At 45.0% G+C, this 18,306-nt stretch overlaps 1 protein-coding gene across 3 annotated transcripts in view; it reads right to left on the reverse strand.

Annotated features, from left to right (window-relative positions):
* Positions 1–14,560, reverse strand: part of Fam234a (family with sequence similarity 234 member A) — a 35,510-nt gene extending 20,950 nt beyond the window's left edge. For all 3 annotated transcript variants that reach the window (XM_055604693.1, XM_055604691.1, XM_055604692.1), the window contains exon 1: positions 14,364–14,560. The gene's annotated coding sequence lies outside the window, so the exon portion shown is untranslated. The remainder of the gene's footprint in view (positions 1–14,363) is intronic.
* Positions 14,561–18,306: the final 3,746 nt, after the last annotated feature.

The raw sequence follows: 18,306 nt of genomic DNA on the forward strand, positions 1-18,306 counted from the left end.
AAGGAAGGAAAAAAAGAAGGGAGGAAGGAAGAAAGGGGGGCGGAGAGCTGGGTAGGTAGGTCGGTCAGTAAAGGGCTAGCCAATCAAGTATGAGGACCTGAGTTTGATCCCCCTCCCCCCAGATCTATGTAAAAAGCTGAGCAAGCTTTGTAAGGCGAGCATGAGGGAGGGAGGTGGAGTCTGGCAGACTCCTGAGGCTCACTAGCTAGCCAGCCTACTCAAAATGGAGGACAGGTCCTAGTCATGGTCTTTAAAAAGGTGGATGGAGCAACACTAGAAATTGACTTCTGGTCTCCGTGCACACTCACACACACACACATGAACACATATGAGCACACACACGTATGGTAAACCTGTGAGGTGGCTCATGAAGCCAGGCTGAGGCAGGTGGGGAAAAAAATGTTAAAATGCTTCATCATTTCAATGCTTGTTTTATTTCCTTATTTGTGTCTACATTATCTCCTCATTGGTATCTAACAGTTTAATTTTTTCTCTTTTTGTTTTTTTTACTTCTGACTAAAATGGTTTAAATACAGTGCGATGTCATTACTAACTGTGACATTTCCATTTTAAACATTAACTTTGAATTATTTATGCATAAGCCCATAGATTTATGCTGTATGGAACATAAATGTATGACTGAATCCTTCCCACAGCTTCTGAATTTTGATTTATATTTCTATATATCAGAACTGTGTTCTCTTTCCTTTTTTTAAGTTTATTATTGTTATGTGTCTAAACTCAGGCACGCACATGGAGTATGTGTGGAAGTCAGAAGACAACTTTTTTTTTTTAAATATTTTTTAAAAGATCTATTTATTTATCTTATATAGACGAATGCTCTATCTGCATGTACACCTGCATGCCAGAAGAGGGCATCAGATCCCAGTATAGACTGGTTGTGAGCTACCATGTGGGTGCTGGGAATTGAACTCAAGACCTCTCGAAGACCAGACAATGCTCTTAAATGCTAGGCCATCTCTCCACCCAGAAGACAACTTTTAAAACTTATTTCTTGGACTGGAGAGATGGCTCAGTAGTTTAGGGCACTGATGCTCTTACAGAGACCGGAGTTAACAACTATCTATGACTCCAGTTCCAGAGGATCCACTACCCTCTTCTGGCCTCCTTGGGCATTGCATGTGTGTGGTTCATAGACATACATGCAGGTAAAACACTCTTACACATTAAGAAAAGGAAATAAAAAGAAAAAAAAAAAAAAAAAAGACATGAGTGCACCTAGGTATGGTGGAAGGTGGAAGAGAAAGTTTACTATAGATATGTGGGAGAGCTTAGCCAGAGACAGACACATCTAGAGGAGTACAGAGTGGACATGACCCTGAACCACGTGGGAGAGGGGGAGGGGACAAGAGAGGGGGGAACCAAGTACAGCAGCCAGAGGCAAAGCTAACAAAGAGGTAGGTAACCAAAATGGCTGGATTATATAGGGAGGAGCCTCTGGGGGAAGGGCAGCCCAGTCCCTGAGCTGGCAAGTTCAAGGTAAAGTTGGGAATATGCCAGCCACACCCTGTAACGGGGAGGGACTGAGGGCTGCTGGGAGAGCCTGGGAGCCAGGTCCTGTTTGATATGGTAAATAGGCACCTCAACAGCTAGTCCCAGGTCTAGGTTTGAAACGTAATACACATAAGTTTTTAAAAATTTAAAATTATATTTTATGTGTATGTTTTTGTTTTGTTTTGTTTTTGAGACAGGGTTTCTCTGTGTTTCCTTAGCTATCCTGGACCCTGGACTGGCTTTGTAGACCAGGCTAGCCTCAAGCTCACAGAGATCTGCCTGCCTCTGCCTCCCTGAGGGCTGGGATCACAGGAATGGGCCACCCACTCCCAGCTGTGTATGAGTGGTTTTTTGTTTTCTTTTCTTTTGTTTTTTTTTTGCCTGTGTGTATTGCATGTATCACGTACTTGGGCCCAGAAGACTGTGTTGGATCCCTTGAAACTGAAGTTACAGAAGGTTATGAGCTGCCATGTGGTTGCTGGAAATAAAACCTGGATCTTCTGGAAGAGTAGCTGGTGCTTTGAAGCACTGAGCCATTTTTTCAGTCCTGTAATGTTTTTTAAAGTAACAAAACAAAACAAAAAACATAGGCGGGCACAGTGGCCCACACCTGTAATCCCAGCACTCAGGGTGCAGAGGCAGGCAGATCTCTTTGAGTCCGAGGCCAGCCTGGTCTACAAAGCAGGTGGAGGTTAGCCAGGGCTACACAGAGAAATCCTGCCTTGAAAAACAGAAACAAAAAATGAGGCTGGGTGGTGGTACTGTCAGTGGTGCACCCCCTTGATCCCGGTGCTTGGGAGGCAGAGGCAGGTGGATCTCTGTGAGTTCGAGGCCAGCCTGGTCTACAGAGCTAGTTCCAGGACAGTCAGGGCTACAGAGAAACCCTGTCTTGAAGGAATCCCAACTCCCCCCTCCTCCCAAAAAAAAAAAAAAAAGAAAGAGAGAAAAAAAAATTTAAAAAAATAGGAGGTTTCTTCTGTGGCTTCCAGAAATTGAACTCAGGTTACCAGACTTGTGTGACAAGTACTTTTACTTGCTGAGCCATCTCCCCGCCCCCCTTTTTCTTCTTTCCTTCCCTCCTTCCTTTCAAATAAAGACGCTCACATAAGTTAGACTGGTCTATAACTGCCTAAATAGTCAAGGGAGACCTTGAGCTCCTGATCCTCCCAAGTGCTATGAAAAAAGGCATGCCCACCACACCCAGCTGAACTTTCCATTTCTGATATTGTCTCCAGAGAACACTGTGTAAGTGGATCACAGTATGTGAGCTTTGAAGTGGCTTTTTTTCTACTCAGTATAATGAGGCCCACCCAAGTTGTCACAGGCATTAACAGTCTCTTCCTTTTAGGGCTGAGCAGGCCGCGGTGTGAGTGCTGTAGTTTGCTCAGACACACTCAGAGGGCATTTGAGCTGTTTTTACTTTGAGCTATTACAAAAGAAGTCACATAACAAGTCAGCCCCGGGTTTCTAAGTTCTGCTGGACTAGCCACGTGGTCACAGGCCTCCTGACATCTCACCCTTGGCCATGCCCAAAGGCCACAGTCCTCATCCTAGATAAAGGCTGGCTTCACCGGGCTCTTTGTATATTGGAGTCCATAACAAATGACTCACAGAGGAGAGAGTAAATGAATTCTGCCTGGGATATCTTTATATTTAAAAATTCTCCATGGAAAGGAGCCAGTAGACAGAAACCTTGTGGGGTACTCAAGAGTAAAGTTAAAACTTCAGGGTGGGTGGGATGGTCCAATGGGTAAAGGCCCTTGCATCGGCCTAGAGACCTGAGTTCAATCCCTGGAAGTGGAAAGAAAGAACAGACTTCACAAAATGTGTTTTTTGACCTCCACATGTGTGCCATGGTACATATGCTCCTATTACACACACTTTCTCTCTCTCTCTCTAAATAGATAACAAGACTTAGTTAGCTTGCCTACTAATTATTAATAACTTCCAAGGCTTAAAGGTCTTTTTAAAAAGCTTTGTTTATTTTACGTGTATGAGTGTCTATCTGGATGTATGCACGCATACCACAGGGTGTAAAGCCCATGGAGATCAAAAAAGGGTGTCCCTGAGTCTTCGGAACTGGAGTTACAGATAGTTGCAAGCTGCCATGTGAGTTCTGGGACCAGGACTTGGGTCCTCTGCAGGAGCAACATTTGCTAGTTTTTTGTTTGTTTGGTTGGTTTTTTTTTTGAGACAGGATTTCTCTGTGTTGCCTTGGCGGTCCTGGACTCACTTTGTAGAGCAGACTGGCCTTGAACTTACAGAGATCTGCCTGCCTCTGCCTCCCTGAGTGCTGTGCACCCCCGCTGTTTGGTGGCTGTCCTGGAGCTCACTCTGTAGACTAGGCTGACCTCAAACTCACAGAGATTTACCTGCTCGGCCTCTAACTTCTGGGATTAAAGGTGTGCGCCATCACACCTGGATTTATCACCAAAATTAAAAAGTAACTAAGATAAATACTTTATGAAAGATATTGTGATTTTTTAAAAATATATATTTAAAAAATTTTTATGTATTTAAGTATTTTCCCTTCATGCATATCTGCTTGATACCCACAGAGGCTAGAAGAGGGGGTTGGATCTCCTGAAATTGGAGTTGTGGTGTTGCCGAGCTACCATGTGGGCGCTAGGAACAGAACCCAGGTCCTCTGCAAGAACAGCAAGCGTGAGCTGCAGAGAGAGCTCAGAGAGTTAAAAGCACTGGCTGTTGTTCCAAAGGTCCTGAGTTCAATTCGCAGCAACCACGTAACTACATAACCATCTCTATAATGTTCTGGCCTGCAGGCACACATGCAGGCAAAATAGCGTACACTGAACCGTCTCTCCAGATCCACTGTGATCTTTCTTTATAAGTTTCTGTTCTGACAGAATACTGAAGAACCAAGCACTGGGGAAGACTCTAGGTCCAAATCAAAACAAATCATGTTACTTATCTGTAAAATGCACCTGAGCCAGACAGATGGAGGAAGGCAGCTTTCCTTCTCCCTCAGTAAAAAACAATGAATGATTCCCAGCACTTGTTTCTCACTGTCTGGGCTGAGTTTCTAAGTGCCAACTACACAGCTCCATTGTTTGCTGTAGCGGAGTAACAGCCAGTGACAATTCTTCCTTTTCCATCAGGTTAGGGGGTGGGTGTTGTAGGACAGGGTCTGTCTCCGTCCTGAGATACAGACTGGCACCCTTGTGAGGCTGGGCACATCAGGACCACCTACAGTGATGGTTCTGCACTCAGACCTGCACGCAGACTAGGGCACGTAAAGGCTCGCAGGCCGATAAGATAAAGTTGGCCTCCGATTAACACACACTGTGCAACAAACGACTTCCTGTATAAGACGTCTGCTTTTGTGCAACTTTACCATCCAGGCGCAAGGGAGTCAAGACAACATTACACTATTTTTACAATATCTTTGAATGCATGAATTAGTTCAAAACAAAATATAATAAAAAAGCAAAGAAAAAAACAAAACAAAACAAAAGGAGGTGGAGTCAGAGGTTCACAGGAATTCAGGAGAAAGAAGCAACTGCCCTGGGCGCCTTAGCCAATGCTTCCAAGCCCCCATCCTATGAAGCTGTTTTGCTCAAAAGACAGAAACCTTTTGTTCTGCTTTGCTTGTGCATGGAAGAATATCACTAATGGAGGAGTTTTTCAGAAACTCAGGGACCTACTCCAAGAGCAGGCAAGCCACTGGCCTGCTGCAACTCTCTTTCTCAGAATAATTACTGGCTTCTTGAAAGCCACCCTCTGCAGTCACCTCCCTTTTCTGAGTGGGTAAAAACAATACAGCCTAACTCACCAATAGCGAGACCCCAAAAACTCAGGGCGGAGAGCAAAGGCCACAGTTCACCAAGGATCACTCAGGCTGGACCATGGTGACAGCTTAAATATTGAAACAACAGCTGGTCCTTTTATTGCTAAGCACCCCCCACACAGGGTTTAACTCCTTGCTGCAGAAAGGGTGAGTGCAGGCTTCACTTGGAAAGGAAAGTCTTTGAGAAATGAAAGGACTGTTGAGAAATTCCTTTATGGCACACATAAAAATAAATCCCTAAGGACTTTCTTGGTGGGACTCTACTCAGACATCAACAAATAAAGGTAGCTATTAAAGGTCTCAGAGCAAACAAAACCAAAGCCAGCCACTTTATATTTCACTCAGCTTGCAAACAGGCTCCAAGAGACTGGCTCAAGAGATCTGTTCATCCCTGCCAGGAAGGTGTTAATGTTTTCCTTTGCTGTGGTCATTAAAAATACCTGGAGCACTAGACAAAGCTTCACAAGGCCTGGCTGCCAAGAAAACCGGCTATGGATTCCAGGTCAGGGAAACTGAGCCAGGCACTGATCCTGACACACTGCAGAGTCTATACTGACAGCCAAAGTCAGGACATTTGGTGATTAGAAAAACAAGTCCAGGAATGGGGGTAAACGTTTATAATCCCAGCACTTGGGAGATAGGGGCAGGAAGCTCAGGATCAGCCTCAGCTTCAAAGCAAGTTCAGGGCCAGCCAGAGCTACAGGAGACCCTGCATTAAAAGCAAAACAATCAGACAGGCTGTGGTGGCACACTGTTTTTATTCCAGCATTCCTAGGAGGCAGAAGCAGGCAATCTGTGTGAATTCAAGGCCAGCCTGGTCTACAGAGCAAGCCCTAGGATAGTCAGAGCTACACAGAGAGATCCTGTCTCAAAACACCAAAACTAAAACAAAACATCAGAACCAAACCAAACAAACAACCCCAAACGAACAACAGTCTGGCCAGTGTGGTGGTGCCACCTTTAATCCCAGCACGGAGGCAGAAGCCAGCCTGGTCTACAAGACTCTAGGACTGCCAGAGCTTTGTTACACAGAGAAACCCTGCCTCAAAAACAAAATAAAACAACAACAACAACAACAAAAACAAACAAACAGAAACTGCCAGTTTAGGATTAGGACTAAATTATTTCTCCTCCTCCTCCTTCTCTTTCTTCTGGCACTTTTTATTTTGCATTTATGCAAAGCAGCAATTACAAAATCAAAATATCATGTAACTCAGCAAGCTCTGAAGATACTGTCTTGCAGTACTAAATATCCAACTTAACTTTATTTTTGTTTATTTATTTAAATATTTATTTATTTATTATGTATACAGTGTTCCTCCGTCTGCACATAGGTTAGCACGCCAGAAGAGGGCATCATTATTGATGGTTGTGAGCCACCATGTGGTTGCCGGGAATAGAACTCAGGACCTTTGGAAGAACAGCCAGTGCTCTTAACCTCTGAGCAATCTCTCCAGCCCCTCAATTTTATTTATTGAGACAGAATCTTTCTATAACCTTGACTGTCATGGAATTCACTATGATTACCAGGCTGGCTTCAAATTCACAGGGATCCTCCTGCCTCAGCCTCCTGAGTGCTGGGATTAAAGGAGTGCCCCACTACACCTTGCTATTTATTTAGTTATTTATAAATTTTTAGGTATTTGTTTCTTTTTAAGACAAGAGTCTCAATGTGTATCCTTGGCTGGCCTCCAGCTCACTATGTAGATCAGATTGGCCTTGAAGTCACAGCCCAGCTGCTTCCACCTCCACCTTCCAAGGTGGGATTAAAGGTGACTGGCCAAGAAGTGCTAAAATTACATGTGAACAAAGAATTGTTTTAAAATACATTTCTTAGCAACTTATTGTCAGGGCTGGAGAGACAACTCCACAGTTAAGAGCACCTGTTGCTCTTCCAGAGGGCTCAGGTTCTGTTCCCAGCACTTACATGACAGCTCACAACCACCTGTAACTCCAGTTCCCGGGGATCCAACTCTCTCTTCTGTCCTTCATGGGCACCAGGAACTCATATGGTGCACAAACATACACACACAAAAAGCACTCAGGTACATAAAACAAGTAAATCTAAAAACTATGGCAGAGAATAACTAAGAATGACACCTGATGTCGATTTAGCCTACCAGTGCACACTCATGTACATGGACAAATATGCCCATACATGTACAAAACATATAATACATACACACACATATTGCAATACTAGGGACTGGGGATTGAAACTAGGGCCAGAAAAGCAAGCATCTAATAAGCAACACCCCAACCCTATGGTATACATACATCATATAAGGAGGGGAACAAAATATTCGAGCTTGGGCTGGAGAGATGGCTCAGTGGTTAAGAGCACTGGCTGCTCTTCCAGAGGTCCTGAGTTCAATTCCCAGCAACCACATGGTGACTCACAGCCATCTGTGATGAGATCTGCTGCTCTCTGCTGGAATGCAGGTGGATAAGCACATAGAACACTCAGATACATGAAATAAATGAATAAATATTTAAAAAAAATATTCGAGCTTGAAATAAGCTAGTTCCTATGACGGCTTTTCAAGCTAATTATCCCCCATCGCCACAGACTATAAGGAAACTAGACTCTGTCCATGGGGTTGCCACACCTGTCCTCCAGCAGTACAGTGGCATCATGAGCTGAGTAAAAGCGTTGATTGTGAAGGACAATAAAATTGTGCAATAGCTTGTGCAGCTCATAAACATGGTAGCTGCCAAAAGAAAATAAAATACGCTTCCCCTTTCCCGAAAGGGCTCCAAGTTTCTAAATCATACACAATTGAATATAAAAAATGAACTGGATTCTGTTTGCTTCATAGTTATAGAAGGTTTGAAATTCCCAGGTCAGACAGAACAAAAAACAGGCAAAGGCAATTCTACTGATACCTGAAAGTAAAGGATCACTTTGTGTGTGTGTGTGGTGTGTGCGGTGTGTGCGCACGCGCACGCTTCTGGGTAGTACTAGGTATGAAATCCAGGGCCTTCTGCCACTCAGCTATACCCCAGCTATGTTTTTTGTATGTGTATGCATGTGTGTACATGCATGTGGAGGCTGGAGGTCAACACTGGATTTTATCTTCTTTCATTTTCTAAAGCCCAAACTTTTTATTTTAATTTCACATGTGTTGGAGTTTTGCCTGCATGCATTTCTGTGGGAGGGTATTGGATCCTCTGGAACTGCAGTTACAGACAGCTCTGAGCTGCCATGTGGGTGCTGGGGATTGAACCCGGGTCCTCCGGAAGAACAGTTGGTGCTCTTAACCACTGAGCCACCTCTCTAGCCCCTTTATTTATTGAGGCAGGTACTCTCACTGAGCCTGGAGCAAGACTGACTGTGCAGTGAGCTCCAGGGATCAACTTGTCTTTGCTTCAGAAACACTGGGGCTATAAGCACGTGCTGCGACATTTAGCCCTTTACCCAGGTGGTGGGGACCCAACCTCACCTTCTCATGCCTGTACAGCAAGTACCTTAATGTCTAAGCCACCTCCCAAGTTCCTTTGTAGTCCAGGCTTGAATTCCTGATTGTAGTCCTACCTTGAATTCCTGATTGAATTCCTGATTGTAGTCCTACCTTGAATTCCTGATTGCCTCTACCTCCCAAGTGCTGGAATTTCAGGCCTACACCACTAGGCTAAACTCAAACATTCTTTTAAGCAAAATGTCAATGAGCAAAGGAGATCAGCCCAAAATTAAACACTTTGACCTCAAACACAGTTTATTCATGTATGTTGGTGTACTACATTACTGCCCTAGTGTTTGCAGAAGCCAGAAAAAGAGCAACAGATCTTCTGTAACTGGAGTTACAGACTGATATGAGCTGCCGCATAGGCACGACAGTGTCCCATAAGCCACACAGTGAACCCTTAAATACCATGGAAATGGGCACAAGGGTTTAAGGAACATGTCTCTGGATAAAAAGATAACTCGGTTATCCTGGTATCAAGATAATCTTGTTCTAGAGTCTACCATCACCAGTCTTACAGCAAGTGTGACTAAATGCTTGTCCCTAAGCTACATGTGACACACAAATAATTTAAAGATATATTTGCATCTGGGCATGATGGCACACATCAGTAATTGAAGCACCTCTCTCATACTCATACACACACACACACACACACACACACACACACACGGGATCACAGGGAGCTAAAATTCACCCTGGGCTACTTAGCAAGACCTTGTGGGGTTTTTTTGTTTTGTTTTATTTCAACAGAATTTCTGTGTAACAGAACCCAGGCTATCCTGGACTGGATTTGTAGACTCTTAAAGATCTACCTGCCTCTGCCTCCCAAGGGCTGGAATTAAGGCATGAGCCACCAGGCCCAGCCAGTTTAAAAAACAAGAAAAGCTGGGTGTGGTTTGAACACACCTTTAATCCCAGTAGAAGGCAAGGGCAAGTGGATCTCTGAGTTCAAGACTGGCCTCAAATTCAGAGAATTCCAGGATAGCCAAGGCTGCACGGAAAAACCGTGTCTTGGAAACCAAAACCAAAAAAAGAACAAAGAATGTCTTTTACACTGCATGGCCTGGGGCACCTCCAAGTCTGGTCCCTGCATTCTAACTTAACTGCATTCAAACAGGAGGTGTTTGAGAGAGACACCCACAAAAACCAACCAGGCAGCACTGGGTTTTCTAGCTGAGCCAAGCAGATGTGAGACAAAGATAGTTGTAGTGTTCAGTTGTTTACAAGGAATAAGTGTTGACTCCCTCCACAAAGCATAAGACAAAACAATGAACAGAGCCTCAAATTTCTCAAATTTTAAGGTCATGGTTCCCTGACAAAAAAAGGATCACAGCACATACTGACCATATTCAGCCCAGAAGAAAAACTGTCTCAGGTAAGTCTTATAGATTAGCCCAAGGAATAAACTTTTTCCCCCTGAAGTCTAGATTAGATTTATTTCCTGCAATTCCCCTACAAATCAGTGTTATTCCTCTTTCATTCCTATATTTAGTAGGGGACTGTTAGGCTAAGTTAAAACTCTAATTTTACATTAATTTACTTAAAGCTTTGCAACAATTTACTTCTTATCACTAATTTTTGTTGTTTGCTTCCAGTTTGTTTGCATGATTTTTTACACAGGCCCTCATAACCCAGGCTGGTCTTCAATTTGCTATGTATCAGAGACTGACCTTCAACTTCTGAGCCTCAAGCCTGTATCTCCCAAATGCTAAGATTATAGGCCTGTGCCACCATGCCTGCTGACCACATCATTTTTTAAAAAATTCATAATGTATATATCTATACAGAGAACACCAACTCTGTAAATCAGCTACTAAGACTGAGTGAAGTCAACAGATAACCAGTAATTTTCATCTATGAACTAGCACACTTGTTCAACCTATGACCTGACCATTCTAAAATTCACTCCACTTAAGAGATAAGTCGCCCTGCAGACTATCAAAGCAGACACTGAGACTTATGGCCAACTGTTAGGCAGAGTGCATGGAATCTTATGTAAGAAGTGGGAAATAGTAAGAGCTGGAGAGGACAGGAAACCCACAAGGAGAGCAACAGAACCAGAAAATTTGAACACAGGGAACTTCCCAGAGACTCATACTCCAGCCAAGTACCAGGCATGGAGATAACCTAGAACACCTGCACAGATATAGCCCATGGCAGTTTAGTGTCCATGTGGGTTACATAGTAATGGGAAGAGGGACTGCCTCTGACATAATCTGATTGGCCTGCTCTTTGATCACCTCCCCCTGAGGGGGGAGCAACCTTACCAGGCCACAGAAGATGACAATGCCGCCCCTCCTGATGTGATCTGATAGACTAAGATCAGAAGGAAGGAGAAGAGGACCTCCCCTATCAGTGGACTTGGGGAGGGGCATGCGTGAAGAAGGGGGTGGGAGGGTGGGATTGGGAGGGGGAGGAGGGAGGGGCTCATGGGGGGATACAAAGTGAATAAAGTATAATTTTAAAAAAAGTTAAAAAAAAAAAAAAGAGAAAAGTCACCTTAACTGTTTGCATCTACTTTCTGGTTATTTAGCTAGGAGTCAGTATTTTGCTAGTGAGCGTGCGCGTGTTATAGCATGGCAACCTAAGTTCCATGAAGGAGTTTACTGCGCGTGTTATAGCATGGCAACCTAAGTTCCATGAAGGAGTTTACAAATGAGACCTGCAACATGTCACATCAAGTGTGTGGATTTCAAGATCAATCGTGAGTGAGTAAGAAGCCCTGTGGATTCTAACTCTTCTGTCTTGTCAACCTAGCCCCTCCTCTTTAAATTTTTTACTCCATTTTACTTATTGAGTGTGTACTTGTACATTGGGCACATGGGTGTTATAGCAGAGCATGTGCAGAAGACAGAGGAGAATTTGCAGGAGATGGTTCTCTCCTTACACCCTGTGGGACCTAGGGACCAAAGTCAGATCATCAGGCTTGGGGGATGGTACCTTCACCTGCTGAGCCATCTCAACAGCCCTAAGCCCTCCTTCTCATGGTGACCACTTAGGTTATATTTTAAAAGCTCTCCCTGTGATTTCTGGAGCTTTCTCAAATGTTCCAAAAATATCTCCTGGTCATGTTACTCCTCTTACAATTCTAGGATGACTCATCGCCACTTCAGAACAAAGTCAACACCTTGCTTACCTCCAGGTCTTTCCATCCCTGGTTCCTGTCTGTCTGTCCAGTGTCATCCTCTCCAGGTGTCATATCCACTATTTGTCCCCATCATACCGCTGCTCTGCACTTGTCCCTTCCTCTACTTGCTCCTCATGTTATGTGCAAAACCCAAATGGGCCCAGAATCTACTGGGACATTTTCTATGATGCTTTCCCTCATGTGGCTTAGGATGCCTCTCACACTGCTCTGGGTCCTCTCCCCAGAGATTTCCAGAAATTCAAGAGCACACACTTATCATTGCTTCCCTCCATACCACCCAAGACAAAGCAGAGTGGTCGCTGGCAAAAAAAAACACATAGATTTGAGCACGCACATGTCTGAATAAGTGTCCTTAATATGATCATCAGCCTCTCTTGGGAGAGTTATTTACTAACTTTTCTAACATATGTGTTCATTAACACACATGAACTATTTACCAACATGCAAATTCATTAAAAAAATATCTCCAGGATCTGAAGACTTTAAATGTCAATTGTAAACACAAGATGTCAATTAGATGTAACAACACCTGTGCCTTCTTTACACTACTATGGCCATGCTTTTGTCTGTAAGACCTCTTCCATTTTCAACAGGGAAGTTTGCCTTTCCAAGTGCTTCAACACCATCCTGGGGCTGGGAAAAGCTCCATGCCAAGACCTGCTGACGAGTCCTTCTCACAGAAATTAAAGCTCATGTGAATACTGGGTGCAGAACTTCAGCTGCAATTAGAGGAAGTTGACACTCCTTTTTTCCCCACATGTGTGGTCAGGAGCAAGCTTTTAAAACATAATCACAAGGGGCTAGAGAGTTGATTCAGAGGTCAAGAGTACTTGCTGCTCTTCCAGAGGACCCAGGTTCAATTCCCAGCATCCACATGGTGGTTCACAGCCACCTGTAAGGCCACTTCTAGGGATCCAACACCCTCTTCTAACCTCAACAGGCACCAAGCATGCCCATAGTGCACATACATACATACATACATACAGGCAAAGCAGTCATACACATAAAATAATTCTAAAAAAAAAAAAATTCATAAGCTGGACTTGGTAGCACGTTTCTGAAACCCCAATACTTAAAAGAGCAAAGAGGCTCACCACAAGTTTGAGGCTAGCCTGATCTACATCATGAGTTCCAGGCCAGCCAGGGATACAAAGCAAAACTTGTCTCAAAAAAAAAAAACTCCATTCCCAAAAAAAAAGAGTTGGGGAGCTGGGGTGATAGCTCAGTTAGTAGGGCTCTGGAATGGTGACACAAACAACTCCAGCACTGGAGAACTGGTGACAAGAGGGTTCCCTGGAACCCAAATGGTGGAGGGAGAGGCCCTAAACTACAACTTGTCCTCTCTGGCATATGTACAGGTGCCCTCACACTTGCCGGCACACACATACTCTGCCATGCCTACTGCCTTTGCACTAATACAAAAAATAATGTGGAGAGGGTGTCAGACTTCCAAAACTGGGTCCCAACAAGTATAGTGGTTTCTATCTCCCCCCCTTCCCTAACACGGAACTCCTTGGTAGGGAAGACAGCTACCAACAGAGAGCGAGAAAGATTCAAGAGACAACTAAGGATTCCTGCCCCTGGTCTTCTGAGTCTGCTATCTTGGACCTATAGCCTTCCACCAGGTAAGAGACACCATGCCATCAACTAGGTAGCCTACATTCCCAACCCACAGAAAGTGTTCAATCATAAAGGTGGTTTCATTTCGTGCTCTCAAACTCAGAGTTCTTAGGTCTCAGCCACAACTTCTGGGATTACAGGTACGCACTACTACACCTACCATAAAAAGTGTTTTGACCCATTAAACTTCGTGTTTATTTGTTACAAAGCACCAGTTAAGCAACAGGAGGAGGAGGCAAAGAAGGAGGAGTAAGAAAAATGCCAGCACAGAAGAAACAACAGATAGCTCAGCGGATTGGTGACCACCTGCAAATCCAGCACTTGAGAGGCTAAGGCAGGAAGATAGTTTCCATTTCAAGGCAGCAGGAGGAGGCGTTGCCGCATTGAAAGAACAGCAGAGATTAGAGCTCTGAGAGTACAGGACTAAGGCATCCCATCACCACTCTTGACCTTAGGCACTTCACAGCCTTGGCCCTGAACTTGAAGAGCCTCTGGTGAGCGCGACAGGATTTAAGGAACTGCATGAGATTAGTTGTCCACCTGAGCCCAGGGTCCCTCCGGTAGGTCAACCCTTGCCGCTCTGGGTCAGCACTGCGCCCTCCAGGAAACAGACACGGCCGAGCACAGATTTGTTTTGCCCAGTTCGGTGCGACTGAGGGTGCCAGGCCCTATGAACGACCCTGCTACTCTGCGAGCTCAGGCAGGGCCGAAGCTAGCTGTGCGTCGCATTCCGGGAGGCCGGACCCCTTCCAGGCGATCGAAAGCAACCGGCTTTGGCCCGGGCGAGGTCACGCATGAGAGTTACCTAGTCGGCTCCTGATCTGGTCTCGGATACGTCCGCAAGATCCTACTCCTCAGCAAGCGTTCTAGGACTGCCGAGGCTGGCTCAACTGCGGTCTCTGGAGTCCGGGATCCACATTCCCAAAGGTGCGCGGGAGAAGAGTGGCGGAGGAGCTCACACTCAGCGGGACAGCAGCGCCCCTCCCCGGCTCGCCCCGGCCCGCCCCGGCCTGCAGGGCAGCGTGCCACGCCCCCACAGGACCCGCCCTAGTCTTGCCTGCAGCACGCCCCGCCCCAATCCCCGCCCCAGAGAGGCTGGGATCCCTCCTTAGTCCACCGCACCGCCTGAGCTGTGCGTCACTTCCTGTCGGCGGAAGTGGTATCCCAGAGAGAGCCAGTCCTGCTCCCCGAGTCAGTTGCTTAGCAACGCGGTCGCTGGGTCTGTTGCTCCTTTCCAGCAGAAGGCCGACTTGTGCAAGGGCCTAGCATTTTGGCATGATAATGCTGTGAAAGCTTAGGCCTCATGTTACAATACTGACCACAGGAAACCATGAAGGGAGACGTTGGCCGCCTGGCCTGCAGGAGAATCTCGCTAAGGTTTCTTCTTTCTACCCTGCATAACGTTCCCAGCACTTCCGGCTAGGCACATGCTTAGCACATGTAGGGTTGGTTCTCTTTTCTTCTTTCACCTTTATTTGGGTTCCTTGGATCGAACTTAGGTTACAGGCTTGCACAATTGCTTGGCAAGGACTTTTTCCCACTGAGTAATCTCACCAGACCTCTATTTTTTTTTTTTTGAAACAGGGTCTGATATAGCTCAGGATGGCCTTGAACTTGAAATCCTTACTTTCTGACCTATTCCTCCTGAGTCCTGGGATTACAGACATGTGCCATTACACTAGCTCTGTGCAGAACTGTTACTCTAACACAGGGGTTTGTGCATGGTAGGCAGGTAAGCACTCCACCAATTCAGGTACAGCCCTAGATTTCTTATTTGTCTGTTTTTTAAGGCTGGGTTAGACTTACACTATCTATAGATAGATATGGCTAGCCTTGAGCTCCTGTGCTTCCTGCCTTCATCTTTCATCTGCTGAGATTACAGGCCTGTGACACCACACTTAGTGATTTGGGGAGGGCAGGGTACTAGACTCTACATCCATGGCTCAGTATTAGGCAAGCACTCTTCTCACTGAGCTATATCTCCAAACCTCAATACACTTTAAACTGCCAATCTGTTTATTGCTTATGGTGCAGCCTTATCACTATGGATACTTTCTTCAACGGGGACGAGCTGTCCAGCCAAATTATACTTCTCCTGGGATTTGTTCCAGTAGAAAGGTTTAGGATGATGATCAATATTTGTCGTCAGAGACAGACACAAAATGAAGGCAGAAGTAATAGGTTCTTATCCTACTTTGATTTACCCTGTGGGCCCAAGTGAGGACTCAATACATTTTAGCAAAAACAGCTGCTAAAGAGCTTGTTGCAGTGTGCACCCAAGTACCGTTGTTCCTAAAATCTTGTTGCTTAAATTTGTCAAAAGAACTTGTTTAGTTTTTGGACTTGATTTTTGTTAAAAAAAAAAAAAATGGGCCAGGCACTGTGGCTGAAGCCTGTAATCTCAACAAAGGCAGGTGGATCTTGAGAGACCAAAAGATAAATTAGCAGCTATTATTAAGACCTGAAGTAGGTGGGTTGAGAAGGCCAGTAATGCCCTGAGGGGAAGGACCGCCTTGCTGCATTCTTTCCCCACCCACTAGAGATACAGTTGCTAGGAAACTGGACCATCCCATTCCCCCCCCCCCCCCCAGGGAGGGACACCAGATCATTAATGGCCTGGGAACCTTCCTATAGCCAATCGATTCAAAATGTAGCATTTTGACCAATAGATGCTTGCCAGGCAGGAATCACCCCTGCCTTGGGCATGCTGGGATGGACCAGAATCTTTAAATCACCCAACTCACCTGGGCCTCCCACCGCTTTGGCGGTGGGGCTGTGTGGGCCCAAGCTGCAGCTTGTAATTTACAATAAAAAGAACCTCATGTATTTACAGCGGAGTCTAGTTATTCCTGGCCTTTTGGTGTTCGTGAACTGGGCAGAACAATCTCCGTGAGTTCTAGGACAGCCTGGTCTACAAAGCAAGTCCTAGATAGCCAAGGCTGCACAAAGAAACCCTGTTTCGAAAACAAAACTAAAAACTAAAAATAAATAAATAATGAAAAAAAAAAAAAGAAAAAATTTTGTGTATTCCAAGGGAGGGTATACATACTGCAGGTGTCTCTGAGGCCAGATGAGAGTGTCAGATTTTAGGGTGAGCTGCTGGACATGGGTATTGGGAACCACACCCTGGTCCTCTAGAAGAGCAGTATGTCCTTTTGACCACAAAACTTTCTCTTCAACCCTTTGCTTTTTAAACTGACCAATAGCTGGGCGTGGTGGCGCAGGCCTGTAATCCCAGCACTCTGGGAGGCAGAGGCAGGCAGATATCTGTGAGTACGAGGCCAGCCTGGGCTACAAAGCAAGTCCAGGGCAGCTAAAGCTACACAGAGAAACCCTGTCTTGAAAAACCAAATAAATAAATAAATAAATAAACTGACCAACCAACTTACCAGGGCAAATACATAGCTCTTGCCTGAAAGGAGATAAAAGATTGTTTATTCTTGAGTCAAATGTGTAAGTGATCATGGCATAGGAAGACAGAATCAGGTTGTCCCCTGTCTTACTTAGGGTTTTATTGCTGTGAAGAGACATGATGACCACTCCAGCTCTTATAAAGGAAAACAGTTAATTGGGGCTGGGTTACAGTTCAGATGTTGGCTATTATCATGGTGGGAACCATGGTGGCATGTAGACAGGCAGTGCCCTGAGACTTCTGCATCTGGCTCTGCAGGCAGCAGGAAGAGCGAGTGAGACACTGGCCTGGCTTGAGCACCTGAGACCTCAAAGCCCACCTCCTTGTTGGAGGAACCTCCACCAAGGCCACACCTCCTAATAGTGCCATTCCCTATGAGCCTATGGGGACCATTTTCTTTCAGACCACTACATCCCTGGACACCATGTCATAATCTAGGAAAGGTTTCAGGAAGTTTTAATTTTTATTGATTTTTTTCCTTTTGAGACAGGGTCTCTCTACATAACCCCAGCTGTCCTGGAACTCACTCTGTGAACCAGGCTGGCCTTGCAATCACAGAGATCTGCCTGCCTCTGCCTGCTGAGTGCTGGGATTAAAGGCATATGCCACCACTGCCTGGCTCATGAAGTTATTATAATAACAAAAAAGCCATACACAGGGTTCACTTTGTAGCCCTGGTTGGTCTGTGGCCCTGGCTAGTCTGTAACTCCCTTTGTGAGCCGGACTGGCCTCTTACTCCCAGAGACCCACCTATAGGTCAAATTTAGAAGTAGGCAATGAATGGTACTAAGAGGACTAAAGAAAGTTCATGATAGTTTGGCTCTAGACATTTGGCAACATTTTAACACTCCATATGCAGGAAGCTTCCCCCCCCTCTTCCTTCCTTCATTTTCTTTCTTTTTAGACAGCGACTCATATAGTCCAGGCTGGCCTTGAACTCACTATATAGTTCAGGATGAACTTGAACCTTTGATCTTCCTGCCCCTAGTTCCAATTTGCTGTGATAACATGTGAATACTTCTATGGTTTTATGCTATGCTGGGGATGGAAACCCAGGGCACACTAGGCAGGCTCTCTGAGCCACACCCTTTTTTCCCCTTCATACAATCATAATCAGTTAATCAGTCTTGTAGAATCTTTAGCATAGGTGTTATATTATAATACAAATATTGCACTATTATTGAGTCTATGTGAAGTGGAAACTCCAACCAACAAAGAGACCACATAAGCATTTAAAGAAAGAGAGGGGAATGCTGTCGTAAACATATGGACTAGATCCTTAAAAAAGCCTAGTCTCATGCAGGAAAAATTTACAGTTTAAATAGAGTAAACAGCA

Source organism: Psammomys obesus, unplaced genomic scaffold, assembly GCF_907164565.1.
Source record: "Psammomys obesus unplaced genomic scaffold, mPsaObe1.curated_primary_1811, whole genome shotgun sequence".
NCBI classification, from domain to species: Eukaryota; Metazoa; Chordata; class Mammalia; order Rodentia; family Muridae; genus Psammomys; species Psammomys obesus.